Source organism: Zonotrichia leucophrys, chromosome Z (genome assembly GCF_028769735.1).
Source record: "Zonotrichia leucophrys gambelii isolate GWCS_2022_RI chromosome Z, RI_Zleu_2.0, whole genome shotgun sequence".
NCBI lineage: Eukaryota > Metazoa > Chordata > Aves > Passeriformes > Passerellidae > Zonotrichia > Zonotrichia leucophrys.
In genome coordinates, this window is record NC_088200.1 from 13776835 (window position 1) to 13802902 (window position 26068).

The 26068-nt window shown below is 44.8% G+C and overlaps 2 pseudogenes; one reads left to right on the top strand and one right to left on the bottom strand.

Moving 5' to 3' along the window:
• Window positions 1-2134: 2134 nt before the first annotated feature.
• On the bottom strand, window positions 2135-3302 carry LOC135460172 (post-GPI attachment to proteins factor 4-like; annotated as a pseudogene).
• Window positions 3303-18336: 15034 nt separating this feature from the next.
• The window catches only part of LOC135459738 (E3 ubiquitin-protein ligase BRE1A-like), a 42185-nt pseudogene continuing 34453 nt past the window's right edge, over window positions 18337-26068 (top strand).

Sequence of the window (26068 nt, forward strand, 5' to 3'; positions counted from 1 at the left end):
CCATGGTTACAGAAATGTCTGCACCGGGGCAACTGCTGCTAACAGAATAGTCTCATTAACCTTTTAAGCTCCGGGACAGGGGGAGGGGAGGGGACAGGTGAGCTACCAACCAGGTGAAAGGGGCAGGGTCTCAAGGGACTAGGGACACCTATCCAATGTCCCCCAGGCCTGAGGGACCAATCACACGACGCCTTGCTGGTATGTTAGCCTGATTGACAGGGCACACTCAGCAAGGGGTGAGGGGGAAGGGAGAAGGTATAGGCACACATGGGAAGGGACCCGGAAGTTTAAAACAGGACATTGCAACACACCGCAACATGAAGCCAGAGGAGAGATTTGCCCACCTGCCACTGTGTGACTGCCCTGGCATCTCCAGGGCTTCCAGTGGCTGGGAACAAAATGTGGTTTTGCCTGTGCCATTTTCCTGGTGTCTTTTGCCAGGAGGCCTAAAGGCCAGGCCTTTGGAATGGCATGGAACCCATAAGCAGTTTTTACTCCCTCTAATTTCCAAAGATATTCTGAAGGTATCCAGCTGATTAGTGGAGAGCAAAGCACTGCTGTGATGCTGTTTCTCAGCTAACCTGCACTGTGCCTTTGTGCTGTGTAACTGGTGCCCACCGTGCTGATAGAGGGAGGGTTGCCATTTTCTTGGGTTTCGTCTCTCAAGAGCTTTAGGTATTTCTCACCTACAATCAGACTTGTTAAGAGCTTAAGGCATAAGTCACCTGGGAGAGAGCTGGGACAAGAAAATTCAAAGCAGACCCCATCCATTACCAAAAAGAAAAAAAAAAAACAAATAACCCCCACTGATTAAATTCAAGAAAAAATATTTTCTTGGTTCATTCCAAAGCAAGGAATATGGTTTTTAAAATAGTTCCACCAGATGCCACCTCAAAATGAATTTTATTCCAAGCTAACTAAAGTCAAAGTTGGCTATTCATCAGATATACCAAATTTTTGCCTGCTTTTATTCAGTATGAGGTCTCCTGTCTGTTGCAAGGTTTTCTATTTAACTGTGCCCATAGCCCTGGTGGAAAGTACCTCTCCCAGATGCCTAACAACCAGGAGACTGGTCACTGTCAGAGTGGCCCCTTGATGTGCTGTGCTATTGTTGCTTGCTCTTGTGAACAGCTGTCTTTGTTTCCCACCATCATTTTGCTTTCTGCCAGGAGTAGTGAATGAACCACTCCAGCTGAGCTGTGAATTACAGCCCCAGAATGAACAAGGATCCTGCACAACAGCACCTGATTGAATCTTTCCTTTGCCTCTGTGCTGATGGAAAGTCAAGGTGAATTCATGTTGAATGTATAAGTTCGCTCAATGGCTGACAAGACCTCTTTTAATGGATACAGAACAATGAGTGATGATCCCGACCAACACAGCAAACATTGTGTACAATGTGTGTTGTGTATCAATAAAAATGTGCCTTTGGAGCCCATCTGTGTGGCATCAGTGGCTGTGATTCTGTTTTCCTATCCCTACTCTCAGAGGTGACCTTTAATGAAGCAGCAGAGGTTTTGTTTTTAACAGCCTCTGGTTGAAGGAAAAGAAGTGGGAATGGTGGAGGCACAGATAGGGAGACAGTAACTAAAGAGACTTCAAAACTTTGAAGTATCTAGGCAGAACTTGTGGGAAAGTTCCAGCAATGACTTCTGCTTTTGATGGGTCTGCTCAAAACCACAGCTTTGGAACGGAGACAGGTCACAGATAAGACCTTAGTAAGGATGGGGAAATAAGGCCTTCCCCTCATCATTAGCTTAAATTTGAAACATTCACTTTGTCCAACATTGCTGCTGCCCTAAGGTGAGGATTTTTGTAACCACTGTCCAGGAAGAGTAGGCAGGAAAGCTGTGCATGTTGGTGTGAGAGCTTTTTTTTTTTTGGAATGGCTAAGGAGAGTAAGCTGGAATCCTTCACTTCCCTCCCAGGTGCTGCATGGTGATGCATTAATTCCAAGATCATATTAAATAGGGTCTCCATGAACAAAAGCTGATTTTTTAAGAAAACTTGTACTTTTAGAGAGAGTTAGTTTTGTCCATGTGAAGACAAGCAGCATAGACTCCGAGTTTGCACACTATCCCTCTGCCCCATGGCGAGTGTGCTGGGTGTTGTTATGCAGAAAGGCAGGAGCAGCTCACAGCAGTTTCGGGTCGCTGTTCAGTCGGAGGCTGGAGTACATCCTCACGTGCTGCACCAGGTTGGGCTCCACCATGAAAGCGCTCTCACCCTGCCCTGCAGCAGCGAGTAGAGGGCAATGTCCTTGGCAAAGCCCTGCGGCAGCGCAGCCCCCACAAGGTATCCCAAGGCCCGGCAGGCAGAGGCAGTGGGGAAGAGCATGGCGGGCGTGCAGCACTTGCTGGCTGGTGCCACGCTGTAGACCATGGGGTGCAGGCGGCGCAGCTCCAGCCCGTAGTGCTGCCCCACCAGCTCCGACAGGGCCATGCTGTACAGGGTGAAGAATGCCACCAGGCACCAGCTGGGGCCCGCCCGCCCCACAGCCCGGCAGTACACGCAGCTCAGCACCAGCCCCAGGAACATGCCCAGGCCCAGCCCCTCCAGGATCCTCATGGTCTCGGGGTTGATGTAGTGCTGGAGCCTCTCGGGACAGTACAGCTTGAAGTAGAGAGCGTCTCTGAGGTAGGGCTTGGAGAACTGGGCCGAGAAGAGGTGCTGCAAGACAGAAAATATCTCCTCCTCTGGCACAGCATCATCTTCCATGAGGAGGATGTACTCTGGGCTGTACATCAACAGTGACTGCTCCAGGCAGAAAATGTAGTCCTGCTTCTCCTTCTCAAACTGGTTCAGGCCGGAGTCAGGATTCTCTCCCATTCTGTCATGACTGACCGTAGGAAAGAGGCTGCTCAGCAGCTGGGGTCTGCCTCCATGTTACTGAGGAGCGTGCGGTGGCTCTGGCAACGCGCCCCACATTTCTGGAGGAGGCAGTGGAAATGGGAGGCCACTTGCAAGATGTAGTGGAAATCATTCTGCCTCTGCACAGTGATAATGGTGGTCAGCAGCAAGGGCTGGAAGGTGTCGCTGCCGGAGGCCTTGGAGGCATTTGGCATCTGCATCTTCTCAAAGTAATGGAGAGCATCCTGGCCCTCCAGCTGGTTCTGTTCCAGGAACTCCTGGCTCATGGGGTTCAGGTGCCAGCACTGCAGGTACAAGTAAGACTGCAGGAGCCAGTGGCAGATCAAAGGTGCCAGCACACCAAAAGTCACCACAGTCAGGGTGAGGAGATAAATGAAAGGGCTGGACCAATGGCACCACTTCCCACATAGCCGCCAGGCCCAGTGGAACATAACTACTGCAGAAAGAGAGCACTCCTGCACTGCTCATGCCCTCAATCCTTTACCTCCAATGCATCCTTCTCCCTGGACTGCAGGATACCACTGGGGCCATTGCTGCCAAACCTGCACAGGTTGTCCAAGGCTAGAAAGGAAGAAAAAAGCATGGTTAGTGAAATAGGAACTGATAGAGAAAATAGAAAGCAGGGGACTAGTCTCTGGGTAAGCTAAAATACAAGGCCCCTGTGGAATCCTGTATGGTGGAGGCATCACAGAATAGTACTGGGACATTGAGGACAGATGAGCCAAAATTAATTTCCAGCAAAGGACCCCTAAGGCTTTTTTAGCACATCGGAACTCTGATCTAACCAAGTTCGAAAGGACTTAGTGTGTTTGTTACTGTGCTTCAAACATGTAACAACAGGCAAGGTGGATGCAGGGTGTGTGGATATCCCTTTCTGTTAAAGGTTAGGTACCCCTCTCTGGTGACAGTGACATAATAATGTTTAGATCACAGCCACAAAGCAAAGCCAGAATTCTTGTATCTTAGTCTAGCACATATGGGAGAGACAAACTTTTACCTCTTTGGAGACATACATGCTTCCCTGTTGCTGTTCACACACTTCGAAAGGTGTTTTTTTGTCACTCTCCTCCCCAAAGTCTGAAGCATGGGTCTATGTATGCTAAGGGTAATGTGTGTGCCTGTTTCTCTCAGATGTCTCCTCCTTATTAGACTCTGTGAAATACTTGGGTACAGCAACATGAACATGTAATTAAGCCACTGACTCCTACTTCTTATTTAAAAGAATGCAATTTAAAAGTATATGCCTTGAATTTTAAACTGAAACATTTCTATAAATATATAATATTTTTGTACGCACATACACGCACACTCACTTTAAGCAAACCTTCACCTTCACACAAGCTAGAGTTTGCCATATTTAGCTTTTCTGTTCTGTTTCTTTGGCTGCCCTGAACACCTCACAGCCTGGCTTTCAGAAGATTACACAAAAATTTGGGCAATTAGACTGTTCACATGAATTCCATTATGTCACTAATCTTGCTTTTAACCTGCTGGATTGTTCCTGGAAAAAAAAATTTCCTTTATGTTTCAAAGCTGCAAAATTTTAGATTCCTCCAGAATATAAGAGAGACCATCTGCCTTCTCCTTCTTGCACCATGAGACAGAGACACAACTATTCCTGTACAATTATATTATTAAATGGCTCTTTTTGGCCTATCTACACTTCTTCTCAGTGTCAGTGGGAAAAGCCATTTCTTTCCTAACATTAAAACAGCTGGATGAAGTAATTTGGTCAGAGCCATTGAGTCATCTCTCTACAAAGGGATGAAAGAGGGAAACAAAGGCAGGCTCTTGGAAAATTTCTCGGAAATGTCATGGGCTGTCACAGTCCCAGCTTGGCCATAGCAGTAGTGGGAGTAATGGTGCTCACACAAATGGTACTTTACACTTTTGAACCTACAGCAGCACCCAAGCTCAAACCTTTGTGTGAAAAGCTTTTCTACACCCCAGCCTAACACCATGCAGAAGAGCTGCCAGCTCAGGACCAGCTCCCCTGCTGATGAACCCTCTCTGGCAGAGACAAGGCCTTTGTGGTGCTGTGACAAATGTCCTGCTCGAATCTGAGGAAGTCAGTGGAAGCTTTCCAAGGAGCCATAGAGAGATCTCCTGTAACATATGGGCATGCTGACAGGGACTGTACAGATATCCTCAAATTCCAAAACCTGAGGTCCCTGCCAAGAACTGATCCTTATTACTGGGCCAGATGGCCAGCTTTTCTCATCTGCAATTCCTCTTATTTTCTGACAGCTTTTAGTAGGTCAGTTGCCAGATAATATTCCTGCAATGTGTCAGGCCTCCCTTGACAACACCAGTGTCCAGCAGAAGCCAAGCATCCACAGATCTGATTGCTGCACTTCCATGCCAAACTGGGAGCTGGGCTCCCCAGAAAATACAACCATCCCAGCAATAGCTGTGCTACTAAAAATGTTCAGAGGAACCTTAATGGTAAGACACCAGTAGTTATTTGATTCCATTTTACTGGCAGGTACCAAATATATCTCTCACCTCCTCAAGCACTGCTGAAAGCAATTGTTCTTTGCTTGTTTGTAGATGATGAGTGTCATCTATCATCTTATCATCAGATAAGCCAGGAAGAGATCAGGGCTGCTGCACTTAAGCTCTCAGCTCCCTTAGAACTTTTGTTTCTTATGGTCTGTGTACTGTAGATGTAACACTGTCACAGTTAACAGATTAATGACAGCTTGAAATGTAAGAGAAGTGGCTAGAGAGGTGCAGAGGACCTGGCCATTTGCAAAAATTATGTGGTGCATGAGATAGAAATTGAAGGCACTGCTGTCTGTTTTGATCTGCCATTCCTCAAGGCCTGTCAGTGAATGTACAGACCTCTTCTGTCCAAGGAGATGGAATTTAAGCACTATTGGAAGAGTAAAAATGCACAAATATTCAGGGTGTAACCGTGACCAATTAGGTAACACAGGAAACTGCAGAGTTAAAACTTGAATGTAAATTTCGTCATAGGCTGGCTTGTTTTTCTCATCAGACTGTAGTTAACTTTTACAGGTTGTTCATAAATCCCTGGAGATCCATGAAGCACAGTTTGAAAGCTACTGAACTAAGAAACAAGGGACATAGCTGTGGCAGGTGAATGACACTTTGCCCATTTTGTTTGAACTAAAAGGACAAGACTATGCCACCAGTGAAAAAGGTTGTGAACTCAATATATATTCACTACAGATATTTCCCCAACTTCTGTCTTGTTTCTCATGTTTATTGATTTTCCTCTGTCACATAAACATGCACAGCTGTTTCACCTGGCTGCCTCCCTGCAGGGCAATCCCATGAGAAAGCAGTGCTCCCTCTGCTGCTACCCAGCAGTCAGATCAGATGGAACTGGGAGTGGAAAGCAGCCTGAGAAGAGGTCTGCAAGGTAATAGCTAAACACAGAGACTTAAGGCAATGACTTTGGAGAGCCGTCTGTGATTTTTTTAGGTGTGACAGGGGGTTGAGGTGCCCCAACAGAACCAGGGCTTGTGATCACAAGAGTCTGTCTGTCTATAGAGGGACTCATCCACTTAGTCTCCTGGTGCAGTGGCCTGTAGCAAACCCCCATAATAAAGTCACCTGTCCCTGTCCTCCCTTAATCCTGATTCATCATCTGTTGGACAGCTCCTCATCCAACGCTGGGCAGAGCTCCATTCACTGCAGCTGGTCACTGGCATAGAGAGTGACCCCTCCTTATCTCCCCCACCTGCCCTTGCTAAAGATTCTGTATCCTTCCATTCCACCACTGCAGTTTCAGGATCCACCCCAGTACATTGCCATGATGCCAAGGAGCTGCCAGCCCTGCAGGTGTGCCTGTGACTCCAGCTTCCCATATTCATTCCTCATGCCATGGCACAGAGGCAGGTAAGTTGGACTCTGATGAAGGCAAAGTAGTGGCTGGAGTGGCTGGAATTCCTTTGTGCTGCCATTCAGGTGCCCTCCTGCTGATCTGTGATCCCTCCCCATATTCTGGGCCTCTCTTGCTAGCCCTGGCTTTAAACTGAAATGCCTGAAGTTCCCATCCCACAGCAGGTTTAAATTAAGACCCTTAACAACTTGGTGAGTCTGTCACTGAAATTCCCTCTCTGTGTCAAAGGACCCCAGCAGTCCCAACAGGTTTCTGCAAGTACCTCCTATGGTCCAAGCTGCACCCCTGGCTGTGGCACCAATCCTGTGACCATTTGTTGTTTTGCCAGATTTCAAATCCCCTTCCCTTTGACTGGAAAGGCTGGAGGAAAAGCTACCTGTGTTCCAGAAGATGATAAAGGGATTTGAACATCTCTCATGTAAGGAAAGGCTGAGGGAGATGGGGCTGCTCAGCCTCAAGAAGAGACAGCTGAGAGGAAACCTGATCCATGTCTGTCAGTTTCTCCAGGGAGAGGTTGGGGGAGGGGCCTGGGGGATGGATGGGGATGGACATGGGGTCCAGCAGTGGGACAAGAGGAACAGGCAGGAGCTGATCTCTGGCAAGCTCCACCTGAATGTAAGGAAGAATGTCTTCCCTGTGCAATGTCTGGGCACTGAACAGATTGCCCAGAGAGGTTGTGGAGTTTCCCTCATTGAAGACATTTCAGAACCTGGGCACAATCCTGCAATGTGTCCTGGAATGACCCTGCTGGAGGAGGGACTTGGAACTCACTGTGGTTCCTTCCAAGCTGTCTCATTCTGTGACTGTGCCAGGCCTGTCTTCCCAGGAATTCAGGTGTCTAGGCCATGTTTTACAGGAGCTAAAGGTACCCACCTGAGCTGGGATTAGACAAAACTGGAGCTGCAATAGCCTCACCCCTGCACCTCTACAAAAGAGGTGTTGGCTCCCTCAGTCCCTGTGGGCTGTGGATTTGTGTGACCCCTGCAAGCCCACCAAGCTCTCCTGTGTGGCTGGGTGGAAATCTCCCCGTGAGCTGGGACATTGCTCAAGGATACTCCTGGAGGCTAAGACCACCTTACCCAACACCTGATGTCTATAATGAGGTAACACATTTTACATTTAGTGTAAATGTATATTGTAGGCTCATGACATTTATATATCCAGCTACAGCTTTAGATGTAGAAGTGTAGTAAGTAGCAGAGTCTAATCACGGTTTAAATCATTGTTGAAATCAGAAACTTAAAACATGGTTCAATTAATTACCATTTAGTTACAGCTTAATTATTAATTATTGTTAAATCACCATTAAATTATAATTGAATTATTCTTTAATCACAATCTGCATTTTTTTATCATTAAGTATAATTTGATTATTATCTAATCATTAATAACACCTTTTTGTTATTCCCACAATTATGAATTATCTTAAAAATTCACCTGTGCCAGTAGAGTTGCGGGTGTAAGAATGCAGGGAGAGAAAAGGAAACAGATGTGGTGATGGCTGCTAACACTGCAGATGTTGTAGTTTTACTGTTATTTATGACATAAATAAAGCACAGGAATAAGGAAACAGAATATTTGTGAACAAAGGTCTTTGATGACAAACCTGTAAATTTCCAGTTGGGACCGGCCTATTTAACAATCAAAATGCAAAACTGTACAAGACAACAGCCAGAGTATTCTGATTCAAACTCTGTTTGAAAGAAAAATGTGTCATCATATTGATAAAAAGCATTCCTCTTTGAAGAGACTCTCTACTATTGCTAAACTATTGATTTCCCTGTATTCACCACTTTTGCCTGAGAAATATACACGCTCTTCCTCCCCTCCTCCCACAGCGCAAGAACCAGAGTGTTTATGCTGCATAGGAAGGTGTGGTTAATGGAATGCCCTGGTTCTGGGAGATCCTGGTGATCTGCTTGAGCCCCAAGGGGAGAAAATGAGGTAAATGCAGAAGCTGAAAAATAATCTGTGGTACAATTAGTAATGCCCTTGTTGGACAGACAAGAAATCAGCAGATTTCACATGTGCAGGAGGGTGTTCCTTCTGACTTTTGTGCTTGCAAATGCTTGCTGAACTTGATGTGCCCTAATGGTTGTAATAAATTATTTTCTCAGTGACTGCAGGGGAGAAGCCAGACCAGGAACCTGTAGTGTACATAAGCATCGTTTCATGTTTTGCTGCATCACAGCAAATCCACATCTGTGGTCACTTGTGAGGTGACCATCAATGCCACACACTCGGGGTTTACCCAGTATAGCAGCTCATCTGGGGTCTCACCAAGTGATGAATTTCCTCACTCAGAGTCACCAACTGTGAGGTGTTCACAGGGGTTTTCAGATGAGGCAAGGATTTGCCTCCATGTTTCAGAAGTCTTGATTTATTATTTTATGATATATATTACATTAAAACTATACTAAAAGAATAGAAGAAAATATTTCAGCTCAGAAGGCTAGCTAAGCTAAGAATAGAATCAGCAAGAATCATAATAAAAACAGCAGTCTCAGACTCTCTCTGAGACAGCTGTACTGTGATTTGCCATCAATTATAAACATCCAAGATGGGCCAACCAAAGATCCACCTGTTTCATTCCACAGCAGCAGATAACCATTATTTACATTTTGTCCCTGAGGCCTCTCAGCTTCTCAGGAGGAAAAAAAATCCTAAGGAAAGGATTTTACATTAAAAATGTCTGCAACACAGTTGGTCTGCTATTTTGTTTTTCCTAGTCACTGGTTGCCTGAAAATGTCACTTTTTCTCTTTATTATCTTAGGCTGGCTGCTTCTTGTGTTCTTGGGCCCATTTGTCCAACCTCTTTTCTTGAGCCTACAACCTGCAATCCCTTTCTTCATCTGCCATTGACAGCACCTGGAGTTGATTGGCAAAAGCTCTTCTGTTCCCACCTTTGGATGAATCTGTGCTCTGCTATTTCCTCAGGAGATTCCAGGCACACAAAATCTTTCACAAAAGAGAGGATTTCCCTCTGCCCTCCAGGGCAGAGCCTTCTGCTCAAGACAACCTCAGGTTCAGCAACAGGTGAGAGAGAGATCAGTTTGCAGACCATCTCCCATAGGGCCTTTCCTCTTGGAAGCAGCACAGTTCTGCTAAATCAAAGATCACTTTAGGTACAGTCCCGGGTATGCAAAAGCTCCAAATTTACCTGCACATCTGCAGACACATCTGGGTAATATGGGAATAGTTCATAATGCTGTGTTCTACCTCCCTACCTTACCAAAGAGGATGCATTTCACACCCATGGGTTGGGCTTTCATAGCAAATTTGGTGGCTACTACTACTCCTACAACTTGAAGGAAAGACAGTATTTGAGGTATTGTAGGTCCTTTTAATTTGGAACAGAGGTTTGGAACAGGTAATGGGTGATGCTTAGCACACCCTGGTTACAAGGCTGTGCATTTCTTGTTTACCGGAGATTCAGTCCATCCAAGTCTCCTTTTGTGGCCACAGCCTGAGCACACCAACACTGCAAGCTAAAAATTGTCTCCTCTGTAGGCTGTTCCTTACACAACATCAGTTCATCTCTGGGTCTTTGGTGGTTTCTCAATACCAGGCTCCCCTCTGCTTATGCTAAAAACCTGTGTACATCCTTTCCAAGAAACACTCTGCTTCAGTCACTACAATTCTTAACCAACTGTAATTTTGTAAAGTGCTCCACTCTTTCTTGTAGCAATTGCAAGTGAAGGACTACGAGGTTCAGGAAAAAGCAGCTGCATTTGTCACACTCCTGACTCCAAGTAATTGCAAATTGATGCAAGACTTTCTCTGCCGTTCCTCTCCACTGGCATTGGATTGCTTGGGTTCTCCCATCTTCTTCACAAAAGTATCTCAAGTATTAATACAAGTATTATTAATCCCTCTCTTTGTCTCTTTACCACTCCAAAGAGAGTGTTGTTTTTTCTTGTATTTTTTTCCCTCATCCGCTGTGTTATCTCTGCACAACAATTTGCAAGGAGGTGACAGTTAATCTAGCAACAACACTGAGGAAAGCAGAACATTCTTGCTACTGGAGGGAAACAAGAGGCTCAGTCTTGAGTTTGCAGGCTGTGTGGAAAATCCACATGTATCCTGCAGCATAGCCATTTGTTTTTTAGCATGGCAATCCAGTTGGCAGCTAGAACTTTCCCTTTTAAGTCCCATTTTAGGGCCTCCCCAAACACTTTGGTCTGTGGTATGTGCTGTATAAAAAAGTGGCTTCAAAGTCTGTTTGAATGCTTATCTAAAGTGTGGTGATTAAGACAGATATGGAACTGAATGTACAAGGGTAGGAGTGCTATGCAGGAAATAGAGGAAATGCCAAGGTGCACAGAGATAAAAGACACTGGCATGAAATTAAATAAAAGGTCATGGCTGTCCCCATTTCACTTAGAGCTTTGCAGAAAGGACATAAATCTATTCTTCATGGATCCTACACCTGAGACAAAAATATGCAGGACAGAAAAACAAATATAAAGAAAGGGCAAGAAAAAAGCAAGAACTGAAAGGTGTGCTGAATGAAAACCCTCATTTGGAGTCCATTTTATGAAGCATAAAAGCACCTTTTGATTTCAAACGTTTTGGTGAACAACTGAACTCACTAAGAATCGATCACTTATCAACCACTTATCAAACACTTCTGACTTAGGTAAGTGCTCTCCAGCTGTAAAGAAATGCTGTAGGTGGAAAACATGTTTGCTAATGTTTTGTAATTCGTTGTGGCTTTTATTTTGTAACTAGTGAAGGTCTGAATACAACCTTTTAAGAAATCCCCAAGGTATTCAGCTTTTCAGCCCTGCTATACGAATTTTATTTTATTTTATTTTATTTTATTTTATTTTATTTTATTTTATTTTATTTTATTTTATTTTATTTTATTTATTATTTTTAGACAGTATTGTGTAAAACCAGATTTCAGCCAAGCTAGTCATCTTCTATGTTCCAGCTGCTCTCACACTTACTCACAAAGTTGCAACAGCTGTGTTGCAACTCAGATGTTTATCCAGCCTGAAGTCTTGTTGTGTATTATTCAGTTAGTCTGTGGCTCTTGGGCATAGCAGCAAGTTATATTGTGATTTGCAGCACAGGGACTGTACTTATTTTTGGCATTATCAATGCTGACAGTTACAGTGGAGCTGGGTGAAAGTAAACTTTGTACATGCTCAAAAACCTTGTGCTGCTTAGGAGGTGCAATCCTATTTCAAACTTTAAACGTCAAATCACAAAATGGTCTGGGTTGAAAGTGAACGTAAAGCTCATCTTGTTCCAAATCCCTGCTATGGGCAGGGACACCTCCCACTATACCAGGTTGCTCAAAGCTCTATCCAGTGTGGCCCTGGACAATTCCAGGGATGGAACATCTCCAGCATCTCTGGGCAATGCAAATAAATCAGGAACCTTGTCAACCTGATGCTATTGACAGGTGTTTTCATGTTTTTCTGCAAAGATTAGGATAATAAACCTAACCACTAAAATTTCACTTCAGACTTGCATTATCTGTTAGCTCAGTCTTAGCTAACCTGTCTAGTGTGTGCACATGTATCTGTTTCACACTTTCCACAGAATCACAGAATCATTTAGATTGGAAAAGACCCTTGAGATCATGGAGTCCAACCTAAGACCCAACGCCACCTTGTCAACCACACCACGGCATTGAGTGCCATGTCTAGTCTTTTCCTGAACACCTCCAAGAACAATGACTCCACCACCTCCCTGAGCAGCTTCTTCCTATGTCTCATCACCCCTTCTGTGAAGAATTTCTTCCTAATGTCCAACCTGAACCTCTCCTGGCACAATTTGAGGCTGTTTCCTCTTTTCTGGTCCTTTGCTCCCTAGGAGCAGAGCCTCACCTCTCCCTTGTTGCACCCTCCAGTTAGGGAGTTCTTGAGAACATGGTCTATCCTGAGCCTCATTTTCTCTAGGCTGCGGCCCCCCAGCTCCCTCAGCCACTCATCATTGGACTTATGCTCCAGACCTTTCTCCAGCTCTATTCCCTCCTCTGGACACACTCCAGCCCCTCAGTGTCCTTCTTGGATTATGGGGCCCAGAACTGGACACAGCACTCGAGGTGTGGCCTCTCCATTGCTGAATGCAGGGGGACAATCACTGCCCTGGCCCTGCTGCCACACCATGGCTGGCACAGAACATGCTGCCCACACTCACCATGTGGGACCCCCTTCCCACCCACTCCGGCCGGGACGTGGCTCCATCCAGGGGTGAGAAGGGAGGCAGCCGCTCTGCCGGGGCCACGTGTGGGCGGGGGCGGCTCTGCCCGCGCCTCCGTCTGAGGATGAGTTCCGCTCTCCTGGCTGCTCTCTCTGCAGTCCTGGTTGGATGTTATGAACTGCAAAGTCCAAAGGCAGTGTCTGTGCTAACTCAGCTTTGTGTCAAAAGAGATTTCACCAAACACGGCCACACATTGGTTTAAATATACATCTTCTCCTCCCTGCTAGGTTGAAAATGAGCAAGGTAAGAATCCCAAACAATTAAAAGGGGAATAATTGCATGTTCCCTCAGCTTTGGCTCTTATTCTTGCCAAAGCTAATGGCAAAAGCCATGCCCAAGGCATCTTAGTTCTGTCACCAGTTTCAAAGGGTGTTTATTCCTCCATTCATCCTTTCTGCTTGTGAAAAATGTCAATCACTTGTTTTAAAATTTTAAGAGTTTAATAGTACTAAAATGGTTATAAAAACAGTAATACAAATTAGAGCAATAAGATTTTGGACAATCAGAGGACAATAAAGGATGATAAAAGCAAAGAATTATGTATGTTCAGATGCTTTCCTCTTGAAAGCATAGCTCACTATCAAAGGATTAACTCTTAAAAACAAGAGCCTGTTGTATATTCATACATCTCATACATGATTCAAAAATTCTTTTCAAACAAAGGGTGTTTTCTGGTTGTCCTGGTTTAGGACAAATTAGGGGAAATCTCCAAAAGGGAGCCCCCCAAAACAAAACAAACCTCCAACCACCCCTCCCCCAACACCGGGTTCGGGAAGGAATTTCTCGGAGGAGCAAAGTGGAAAACAAAACCTATTTATTTACAAGTAACAAAAGAACACTCCCCAACACAAGAAAAGAAAAGAGACCAGACTGTGTTGTGAAGGGTGCTGAGCTTCTCTCGCAGGCTCTGGGTGTCCTGGAGCTCTCAGGTCACGTCCGGAGCCGGTCCAGTATCTTCAGGGGAGGGTAAGAAAGAGAGAACAAAAGAAAAGGAAAAGAAAAAGACAGCGCAAAAAGCAGAAAGGAAGCAAGCAAGCGGCTAGCCAAGCCAAGTAGCAAAAGCCCAAAAGCGAAAGTGCCTGCTCACACACTCCCTCCTCTCTTCCCCGCCCCGCCGCAGCAAGATGGCCGGGGCGGGGGGAGAGAGAAAAGGCACAGCTGCCAGACACAACACACGATATTGGGATAAAGGCTGTCACCCCACAACACTGGTTATTGACAACTTCCTCTCCTTCATCTTGTAAATCATGGTCAGACTCTATTGAGTCTGCAAGAAGACTAGTTCTTCACAATAAAGAGGCAATAATTTTTCTCTTTTAGTGTCTTGTTGCTGCTATCTCTGTGCAAAGAATTTCTTGATTATCTCATCCTTTTCTTGAGCTAGTTGAAAAGTATCTTACATAGCATAGTTCCTATTTTAACATTATGTTATAACCTAAAACTATATTTAACACACTAGTTAAGAGAATTAATACAGCATAACTTTCTAACATAACACATATAATATTCATTTTAATATTTGTGAAAAGCCAATCATAAAATATGCATTTTTTCATACTTGACCTGAATTCTCAGGGTGCCAGGGAATATGGAGGTCCCACTGAAATCTCAAAGCAGCCATAATCCCTTGAAGGATCCCCCTGTAAAACGAGCTTCCCCCGTCCAAGTGCGCTGCCTTCACAATCCCATATTCAGAAACCATTTGTTAACTGATTGTTAGGAATAATTTATGTAGTTATTGGCTTTCACTATTATTGGCTTCAGTAAACTATTTTGATATAGTACAGTTTGTAATCTCTATTTAACTGCTTTTGATATAGTATAATTTGTCAGGCTTTTATGGTTAATATCCTAATCCCTGTGTAGATAGTATATTTTGGTGTGATATATATTATAGTTTAGGCCTTGACAAAATATTGGCTATATAATGTGTATTTTGCAGAAGTAATTGCAGCTGGGAAATAATAACTAATGCTTTTATTTTTGTAACTTACTGACAAGTAATGAAAAAGCTAATGTTGGTTGGAAGTACTTGTAAAAATGGCTAGAACATCTGTGTGATAGGATAACTTTGAAAAGAATCAGGCACATAACACCAAAAGAGCAAGGAGCAATCTACCAGTGACCCTTCGGTTATCAATAACTATAACCACACACAAGGGGGCCTCTTGAGGAAACAAAATACAAGACTCTCAAAATCACATCTGCATTGTTGCATGTACTCTAAGAAGTTGAAGTCAGGGGTTGAACTAAGAGAAAGAATTCCTGGAACATGTAAACTCGAAGGAATGTTTGAATATGTGTAATTCTCATAAATATGCATTTGACTAATGCAAAAGTATATAAGAGTTGTTGAAAAAGTATATAAGAGTTGTTAACCATGTGCATCTGGCTATGCACCCAGTGCTGTTACTTTTGCTTATCCCTTATTTTCCCTTATTAAACCTTTAAAAATTGTAAAGAGTGTTATACATAAAGAATGAGATTATTTTCTCTTGCAATTAAGGGATGAATATTGTGTGTGTTTTAAGAGAAGCTTTATTGATGTATAATTATGTTATTGTGGTTTGTTGTTTAGATGTCCCCATCTAAACATGTTCTCCCATAGTTCCTTCCCCCCCCCCCCCCCCCCCAATTCTCTACTGTGGCAGTCTGGGGTATCTAGGACAGGTAGAGAGAAGGCGTGCACAAATATCCCTTGCATATGTGAGAGACATCTGCTCACTTTGAAAATTTTAAAAGGTTTATTAAACATTAACAAAAATACAACAAAAGGACTACATGAGGAAAAAGCTACATCGATGGATCCTCAGTCTTTTGTACCCTTGGGGGTTACATCAAGCCCTGGCCAGTCCCAAAGTATGTCAGTCAGCTCTTCTTTGCCATTTATCGGTGGAAACTTCTTTCTTGGAACTTGATTGGAGATCAGATGTTGCCATGTCACACCCCCAAGCTTTTCCATTCCCAACTTCCCCATACAAGGGGCACATGTGCACATGTTCTTTCTGCCTGTCCTAGACAACCTGGGCTGTCTGATGGTCACAATACAGGGGGAGAAAAGGGAACTATGGGGAGAACAGAGGATATCTAAACTACAATAACATAACTGTACATCACTAAAGCTTTTCTTAATATTTACACAATAGTTATCTTTTAATTGTGAGAGCCAATCATCTCATTATCCATCTATAACATGTCAGACAGTTGAGAATGGAAAAGCTTGTTGATAGAAGGGGCAAAGCATGACAATACCCAACCCTCCAATCAAGTTGCAAGAAAGTAGCCTCCACCAATAAATGGCAAAGAAGAGTTTACTGACAGGCTTTGGGAGGGGCTGGGGTTGGCTGATGCAACCCCCAGGGGTATAAAAGGCAACGTACCATCTTGAAGAGCAGAGAGCCGTGTGGTAGGTAGCCATGGTGCAGGGGCAGGGTGGGCTCCCAGGTCTGTTTTTCCATGTTTAGTCCTTTTGGTGTACTTTTTGTTAAGGTTTAATAAACCTTTTAAATTTTTTAAAGTAGGCAGTTGCTTCTCTCAAAGAGTGAGCCTCGTTTCTCACACTGATTAAATAGTTGCTGAAGCTGCTATAAACTCTTCTGGCCACTCTGCCAGCTGGCATACCTTTATCAGAGGATATCTAAGCCCTCTTGCCCAGAGCATCTCAGTAAAATACATCCAGCATCCCTGGAAAGGACATAGAGCCCAAGGTAATTTTCCCTGCCTTGCTATTTCCTTTGTAGTCTGGTTATTAACTCTAGCCAGGCACCCCTCAATAGCTTGTTTTGCTAAAACAAAAAGACCCAAGGCAGTACATCTTGATGAATGTCTCTGCCAATCCCTGAAAGTCCCAGTGACTCACCCCATGAGGCTGTTATAAATTATCAAATTGTTCGCCAAAATTATAAAAAAATTTAGCAAATATTTATTAATTTGACTGCTATACTGAAGTTTGGTCTTTGAAACCATCACAGCCAAAGAGACAGCGTCGAGCCCGGGATTGGCACTGGGTGAACACGGATCTGACCTCCTGAGTGTCAGAGTCCCCCCTGCTCACACTCAGTGCTTTGCCCGGCAAGGTTCTGTACAGTTTATTCTGACCAAGGCAAAGATGACCAAATTTCCTTTGTGTCTCTTCACGTGCATCGCTGTTTCTTACCATGTGCAGAGCTGGACAAAGGCCGAGTCCAGGTGTACCATCAGGTGTATTCAGATGTATCTGGGTGGCGTCACTGACTGTCTTGATAGATGCAATCGGCAAGGTGATAATCGCTCTTGGGTGGCTCCCAATAACTCAGGAAACTGGTGGTAATCATTCTAGAAGCTTCTATTCTTACGTTAAGGCATCAATTGTTATCTTAACTTGTGTCCAGGAACTAGTTGAATCTAAATAAGACAGCTGCTCCCAGCTGGGATGGTCAAAAGACATGGTTTGGATTTTACAATATTTTATACCATACATTAATAGCATGAATTATCCCTACCACATATTACAAGGCTGTCCCAACACCTGCAGGGTTAAAGCTCCAGGCATCCACTGTTTACTGCCCTTTATTAATAAGTTCTCCCCTCTTTCTTGTGCCCCACTACCTTTAATTATCTCCAACTCCTCTGATGGAAAAGACAGCACCAGCACCACCAGTTCCCCCCTGCCCCTCAGGAGGTAGCTCAGTCACAAGGGGCAAAGGGGGGATCCCAGAGACCTTTGGCAGAAGCATGGCTTTCTGAACATCTCCATTGAGCTGTTGACTACCTGTTGTCCCTTCTGAATACCCTGCCTGATGTCCCTTAACTGCTCTTATTTCTACCTCTTTAGGCAAATTCACTACCTCCAACAAGTGAGTAATTGAGCTCTCTGGAGGAAATGTTTTTCCCTGCAAGTTAGCAAACTTCACTCCTCCCAACTTTCCAAATGTAGTAGAACCGATGAGCATGCTTGGAATATGGAAACATTCTACTACCAAGCTAACTTGAGTTTGGAATTCCAGCAGCTAAATGCTGCTGCTGAAAGAAGGAAAATGGTACCTGTTGTTATGAACAAAAATTTGGTTAATATTTTTTTTGTGAGAAAAAGTTACAAAAAGGCAGCCAGATCTCTGTCCCTGCCAAGGTTCTGCGTGTTTTGTTATTGTAATCACGGGTCGTTGCAGCTTATCCCTCCTTTTGTATTAGTAAAAGCCCTGGCTAGGGGGAGGTAATGGCCCTTCCCCGAGACAGTAACGGGTGGAGACCTTCCCGAACAGTGAAGAGAAGAGACCTGGAGGGGGGGGGTTATGCAAAGTGACTCCAAAGACCAGAATGCTTTGTGGGACCCCGACTCCAACCCCATGGAGAAAACCCCAAAAACAACGAGCCAAATAAGAGTTGAGAGACTGAAGTGATGTCTGGACGTGAGGAGCCAAGTGCTGAGCCTGCAGAGATGCGGAACACCTTCGGAGTCCCTCTCGCCCTGACCACGGGAGTCGTCCCTGACGGTGAGACGGGGCCGACTGGGCTGAGAGGACCAACATCTGTCGGGGACATCACACCCTAAAGGCTCCCACAAGGATCGGATCCCCGACCTTTGCCCCTAGTGAACAGAGCTGCGCATATCCTCCTCCTCTGAGTCGCCCTGGGAGACGCGACGGGGACTGCAGCCCTGCCAAACTGCCCAATCCTGAGCTGATCACTTTTAATAAAGGAGAAGAAGTCTCCTGGCCCTGTTTATTTCACCTGTCATTCTGAATTCCTTGGTTTTGTCTGTGTCATTTGACAGTGATACCAGTTTCAAGATGTTCCCAGTTGTTAAAGGATTCACATTAGTAGCAGCATATGTTTGAGATATTTCAGTTCATTTAAAAATTGTGTTTATGATGGTCTTGCTTAGCCTTAGACCTCTGAGCACTTAGGTGCTCTGTTGAGGAGGTGGACATAGGGATTAAAAAGATTAAAATCAAAAAACAAAAAAAACCCCCTTTGAATTAGCTGAGATGGCGGCATCTGTATTCTGCCAGATATTACCAGCTTCCTGCTCTTTCTCCATTTTCAGTTTTGTCTTATTTTTGTTGCCGTCTTGGGATTTGGCCAGTGTAAAATTTGGGACAGTTCATGGAATAGTCTGTCACCCCACAGAAGATGAAAAGCACATGATGGATAAGAGAAAAATTACTTCTGAGCAGCATCAGGAAAAGTTGGCTCTATGCAAAGTGCTGGCTGAAGCACTCCTTTGATTGCAGTTCTCCAAGCTGCAGGAGAGGGTGGAGACAGCAGAATCCTGGGTGTCTGTCCTGGAGACTGTGATTGATGACCTTCAGTGGGACATTGACAAGATCCGCAAGAGATCTTGTCAATGAGAGATCAGAGAGAGCAGAGGCTCAGCCACCACCTGGCGATGTCCTGGAACGAGTAAGGAGCTGGCCAGGAGACCTGGGAAGGGTGTTGGATGGGTGTGTGACATCCTCTCTGAGACATTGCTGGGAGAGCTGAGAACCTGCAGCATTCCTTCTTCAGTCTTGGACCTGCTGCATTATTCTTGTAGGTGTTTCATTGGGTCTTGAAGAAATCTTTTGCATTTTTTGCAGGTAAATTCCAGAGGCTACCAGGTGTATGGAGCTGGGAGCACCCTTTGTGGGGGAACAATCACCATTAATGCCCACAAGATGAGGCCAGGAGCTTAGTTGTGGTCAAGGGGAAGAATACATTCAAGGAGAACAAGGCCCACAAATTGAACAGAATTTAGATACTTATTTTAGATAATTGTTAGGTCCTGTGCCACAAATGATCTTGAGGAAGTAACAACACAGAATGAAAAGCTCAAGGTGAGACATCTGTAACTTTGTGGGATGGGCTGCCCTCAGCTTTGCGGTGCTGTGTGTGCAGAACACCTCATTACAGTGTCTGTTCTGAGCCTGCTCTTTACTCCAGGTACAATTGAGCTGGTCTGTGGCTCCACTTGCAGCTCAGTGCGTTGGTGACACCGCGTGGCCAGAGCTGGAAATTGTAATGGTTTCCTGTCCGTGTCCCGTTCTGATTTTGAGTCCATTTTAACCATGTCTGGTTAAAACTGTATTCATCTCTTTACAAGTAGTGAACCCTCCTCCACCTTCCCCATGCCCTGTGCAAGTGGAACTAAAGAACAGAAACAATCAGGGAACTTGTGTGGGGAGAGACGCTCTTGAAAGAGTCAAAGAATTTCTGTCTTTCCCACTGTGGGGAATGGATAGATAGGAAACAGCCTGTGGGTTTGTGATGTTTTAAAGATGGTAACACTATAAGCTGTGATGCTGTGGTATATAAATATATGGTGGGGAGAATAATCCAGATTTCCTCTTAGTAGTCAATGCCAGTTATAAGAAATATCCCCATCCAGATATTTCCTAAATATCTGGATAAATAACCTAAATCCAGATAAATAACCTAAATAACTTAAATCCAGAGATCTGATGCTGGAAAGTGTCTTGAGGCACCTCTGAATTCTGTTTATCTGCATGAGTTTGTTTAAAGATAAGTGGCCTTCAGCTTTTTTTTTCCCTCCTAATTACTTTTAAGGTGAATGCATGTATATATGTGTCTGTTTCACTGCTGCTAGTCCACAATAGTTTGCTCACTGTCTTTATAAGGAGGATTTAGATTCTGTACTTCTTTTTCGTTCATTTCCTTTTAGTTGTTATGTCTTACTGGTAGAAGGCTACTATAATGCCTACTTGCACGTGCACTTTCTCTATTCTCTCGCTTTTCTATGTGTCCATCTTTATTGATGAGGTGATTATTGTTTATGGCAGGTCCAAGGCTGTCAGTGAGCAAGAAGGTATGGAGTTGTGCTGTGCTTAAGAATGACCACTACCTCACCCACACTGCCCTTTAGGGGCTACAGTGCACTAGAACATCTGGGTTGATTCTTTGTTACTGTTAAATACTTGTTCTGACAGGTCTCTTCATCTCAAAAACCAAAGCTCTTCACCTGTTTTATTGGGAGGCCATGGTTGGGTGTAAAACTGGCATGACTTCTTTTCAGACAAAAGTGTTGCTCTGTTATGTGGCAGAATGATAACAGTCTTATTTTGTTCTTTGTCATTGTCACTTAGCTTGTTCCCCATCGCCATGACAATCCTCAAAAAGGTTGCCAGAAGTGTGGTTTGTTGCAGAGGTGTTTCTGTTTTTGCAGGGCCCATTAATTGGGAGATGTATCACCTCATCAGCAGCCTCCAGAATCACAACCACCACTGAAGGGAGAGGTGCTGAGATACAAGCGCAAACTGAGAGAGGCCCAGTCTGACCTGAGCAAGGTAACACAGCAGAAAATGCCAGAAAAGAGGGGAAAGGCTTAGGAGAAGGGGGAATGCTGTCACCCTTGCCAGGACTACCAACCTTTCTGATACGCTGTGCAGGATGCAGTGAAATTTTCTGTGGAGCTCTGCACTCTGCTGCTTCCTTTGACCAAGTGAATGCTTTTGCTTTGTAGCTGTGTAGCGCTCCATGAAAAGGGGGCATGGAAGCATGGATCTGGGAAGACAAGGGAGAAGGGGGTGAGGAAGACTCCTGGCTAAGAACTTTAACATTTGTTTTCTTGGTCATCTCTCTTGCTGTTCCATGCTAGATCTGCTCTTGCAGTGGCAGTGCTCCCCTCCAGTTCCAGTCCAGCGCTGAAGACACAAAGGAGAAACTTGCAGAGATCAAGCAGGAGCCTGATGATCCTACTGCCCAAGTGACTGTTCCCAGGGCTGCTTCTGAAAATGTTAATGAAATGAAGGCCAGGTGAGATGAAGAGCAATGGGAGCAGGAGAGACGGGAAAGGGAGAGGGAACAAGAGAAGGAAAAGGAGAAGGAGAAAGAGAACGAGAAAAAAAAGAAAGAGAAGGAACAGGAGTGCGAACGGGAAAAGCAGAAGCTGAAGGAATCAAAGAAGGAGAGTCCAAAAAGAAAGAGAAAGGGAAGTATAAAGATGGAAGAAAGAAGGAGGCTGAAGTGATCAAGCAGCTGAAGGCTGAGCTCAAGTAAGAGTTGCTGTTTCTCCCTTTCCTGTGTGAACAGTGCCCAAGCCTGGGGTGTTTACATGTTCTTGCTTTTATGGGATCAGCATCACTGGAATTTGGAACCAAGAGAGTTTCTTGACACCCTGTGTATCTGATTGTGATGTGGCCAGTGCAGTAGCCTAAAGCATGAATTACCAAAGAAGATACTTGATGGTGAAGGTCAAGTAATGTTGATTTATTGGTGTCATAACAATAGGATAGAAGTTCACAGCAGCAGGTTATTAACAGAGGACACAGATGTGTTCCCAGTCCTACATGGTTCCCAAAGAAGAGGTGGATAGTTTGTATCTTATTGTTAGGGTACCTATCTCCAGCCTACTTCTTGCATTTCATCCCATGTGCCTAAACATGTTTGTTTTCCAGCCTGTATTCAGCTGCTGTTTTATGTTACCAGGATAAGATGACCCAAGGATGACTCCATATTGAGAGGAGTAGTGGATTTGTCTTTACAAACAAGCTGTGGGTCTGCTGGTGGATAAAACTAGCACTGGGAGATAAAAAAAACAATGGGAAGGATTCCACTGGTTGATAATGGAAAAAGGTATTTGCCTTTACAAATAAACTTCATGTTTGCTGATAAAAGAAATTAGACATTGAAAGATGAAAGAAACAATGGGGAAGAAAAACTCCTAAATTCTGTAAGAATTAAAAGTGAAAAGGGAGGGTTATCCATTAGAGAGGAATTTTTGGTATCAGGCGTATCAGGGAGTCTGTCCCTCTCAAGTACCTCAGCCAATGGGGAAAGAGAGAAAGGAACCCCTGTATGGGCCAGAGATGGGAGTTTGGTGCTTGTTTACCAAAAAGGAAGAAAACTGAGCAAGCAAAAGAACCACCAGCAAAATAACCCCCTCTACCCTCAGGGCTGGAATATTACAGGCAGTCCATGGTGGGAAACGTTTAATAACAATTAAATATTAAGTAAACAGTTAAACATGTGGCCTTGGTGAAGCACATAGAGGAGAATTGGCTTTATCAGCCATTAAGGGAAGAGATTACAATTTCTTTTTAAGATTTATTACTTCCTCAGTTCATTTAGTGAATATGTTTGCATGGAGGTGGTACATACCTTCTGCTAAAAAAGGCTCAGTCCAATGAGAGAGCAGAACCGCCTCAGCAGGATAGAGGCAAGCCAATGATTTGACATGTACTTTCTTAGAATTTGGATTCTTGTTATTGTAGAACAGAACTGCTCTATCTTGTCAATGCTGAAGTGACCAAAGTGAGTTTAAGGAGCTTGGCAGCCTGTTAGTTGGAAGCTGTAAAGCTGTGCACATGTAGAATTTTTGCCCTGGTGTATCTGACAGCTGTTCAGCTGCTGGGAATTGGGTGTTAGTTTCTGCCCAGCTCTGGCAACGACTGTGTCAAACCTGATTCTGCCAGACAAGTGACTGCTGACCATCTTTTCTCTGCACCTTCAAATTCAGACTATCTTTGCTGTGGTGCAGACTTGTAGGGAATACATTTTTCTGGTCTTTGGGATTCTTGGTGTTCCCTGACACCGAGAATCTTCCTCCATCTTCGCTAGGTTTGGTGTCTCTGAATAAAATGTTTAGGCTCACTATAGGGGGACCAGAGCACAGTTTGGCCAGAGCCTGTGATTCTTTTGCAGGAGGAAGTGGCCCTGCTGTCAGAAATGGATGTCACAGGCCAAGCCTTTGAAGACATGTAAGAGCAGAACATCCGCCTGATGTAGCAGCTGAGGAAGAAGGATGATGCCAACTTCAAGCTGATGTCAGAATGTATCAAGTTCAACCAGATCCATAAGCTGCTGAAAGAGGAAAGGGAGGAGCTGGCAGAGGAAGTTTTGACATTGAAAACACAGGTCATGGGGAAAAAGGAGAGAGGACAAGAGAGATGGTGGGGAGATGAAAGTGTGGGTTATCTGCACACAACTGTTTGCTCTCTCCCCCACTGAGGGAACGAGGAGAGAATCAGAAGGGACAAAGTGAGAAAACAGGTGAGCTGAATAAAGGCAGTTTAACAGTTAAAGCAGAGATGTCTATACAAGCGAAACAAGAAATTAATTAATTGATTACTTCCTGTGTTGTGGTGTGTTGCAATATCCTGTTTTACCTCCTCCCTTCCCCCTCGCCCCTCGCTGAGTGTGCCCTGTCAATCAGGCTAACATACCAGCAAGGCGTCGTGTGATAGGTGTCCCTAGTACCTTGAGACCCTGCCCCTTCACCTGGTTGGTGACTCACCTGTCCCCTCCCCTTCCCCTGTCCTGAGCTTAAAATGTGAATGAGACCATGCGGCTTTATTCTGTTACCAGCAGTGGCCCAGTGCAGACGTATCTGTACTCATGGAATAAACATCTGGCTACCTTCTAGCAGAATCCATTCCCTTTCTCTCCACCATCGCCAGAAGCTCTCTCCTGAGGAGAACGGAGTCCTGTCTTGTGCCCCGCTGCACCCTGCCGCCAGCCAAGGTATCTCTGCGGTTAAACACCACAGTGCTGCCTGTGGCCCAGCAGCGAAGGTCAGAACTGGCCTAGGCACCATCTAACTGGTTATATTGGGATACATATTCCAATATATTGGCGTCCCTGTGGGTGGCTCGACTCTGCAGCCCGAAAAAGGACTCGCAGTTCCTCAGAGAAGCTTCTGCCAGCCGTGCATCCAGCTGAAAGGAGCCTGGCTTCAAGACTCCCAGCTAGAGACTTTGGGAATACTCCCAGAAAAAGTTTCGTGGACTGTTCGGCGCCTTTGGAAAGCCCTGCTTCATTGTGGTGAACAGATTTTCCAGAGGGAGAAAAGGGCAGCCTCTCTTGCACCCAGAGAGAGGTCCTTTTCCGGTGGAGACCTGCCTGCCTGTACCCAGCCTACAGCTTCCATTTCACGTGAGTATCTCTGCTTTCGGTAGAGCAGAAGCTCAAAAACAGACTCTGCCGCGAGTTCTGTTCCTTTTTGCCTTTGCATTTTGGCTGCGCAGCCCCACAGACGAGAATTCATAGCGTTCTAGTGTTAGCTTTCCTGCTGCGTGTTTCACTGTTTTTTAGAATTCGCGCCGGAGCGGGATCGCTCTCTGCCCTTCCCCCCCCGGCTCAGCAGCGTGTTCAGACACGTGTTAGGAGACTCTCTCTCTCTTCTTTCTCTTTCTCTTTCTCTTTCTCTTTCTCTTTCTCTTTCTCTTTCTCTTTCTCTTTCTCTTTCTCTTTCTCTTTCTCTTTCTCTTTCTTCTTCCTCTTCTCTCTTTGCGGGGGGGGGGGGGGGCTCTCTTCCCACGGGGCCGGGGGACCTGCGGGGTCGGGCGTGCTCTGCACACGCGGCGGGGGGGGGGGGGGGCGTCCCGGTTTCGGCTGCCACGTGGAGTGGCTGCTGTCTCTGCTCCGCGGGGGTGCTGCATTCCACCGCGGGGGAGGCTTTGTTTCTGCCTCTGTTCGGCAGGGCGTGCCCTGCTGCTGTTGCCCGGGAATTTTAAAAGCAGTATATACAGCTGCATTGTGAAGCTTTTGTCTGCTCGTTATCGCTTTCTATCTGTGGTTTTTTTAGAAATTGGTAGCTGATTTTAGCTTTGTTTTTGGTCAGGCGGGATTAAGTACTCTGCTTTTTTACATCTATCATGGGTTCCAAACTTAGCATTGTACAAAGGGGAGTGTATTATGATATTGTTAGCATTCTAATCAAGAGTAATGTGAAATTCTCTAAAGGAAAATTGAAACAGTTTATAAGATGGCTTTTTCTGCAGTTCCCAAACATTTCCCTGAAGAAATCCACAATATTCAATTCTGGGATAAAGTTGGGAATGAATTGATAACCTTAGGACAATCTGGCAAATTATCCTCAGCTAAATTTGTGTTCTGGAGTTTACAAATTCGAACAGCATTACTCAAACAAAAGGAAATGGAGAAAAAGCCAAATGTAAAGCCATGTGCCTCTGCTCTCCCTGTTCCTCCCTCTCCCTCTAAAACCCCTAAACCTCTTTCCCCAAAAAAATCCCGAGCACGTGTTAGCTTTTCGGAGAGCAGTGATGTCCAAAATGGCCCCCAGTCCCTAGGGGGTGCACAAGATGGTGGGTGCCACGTGGCATCTTCCCAAACCTGGTCTTCTTCTTCCCAAAATCCTCTTAAGCATCCCAAAATTCCTGCCCCATCCCCCTCTC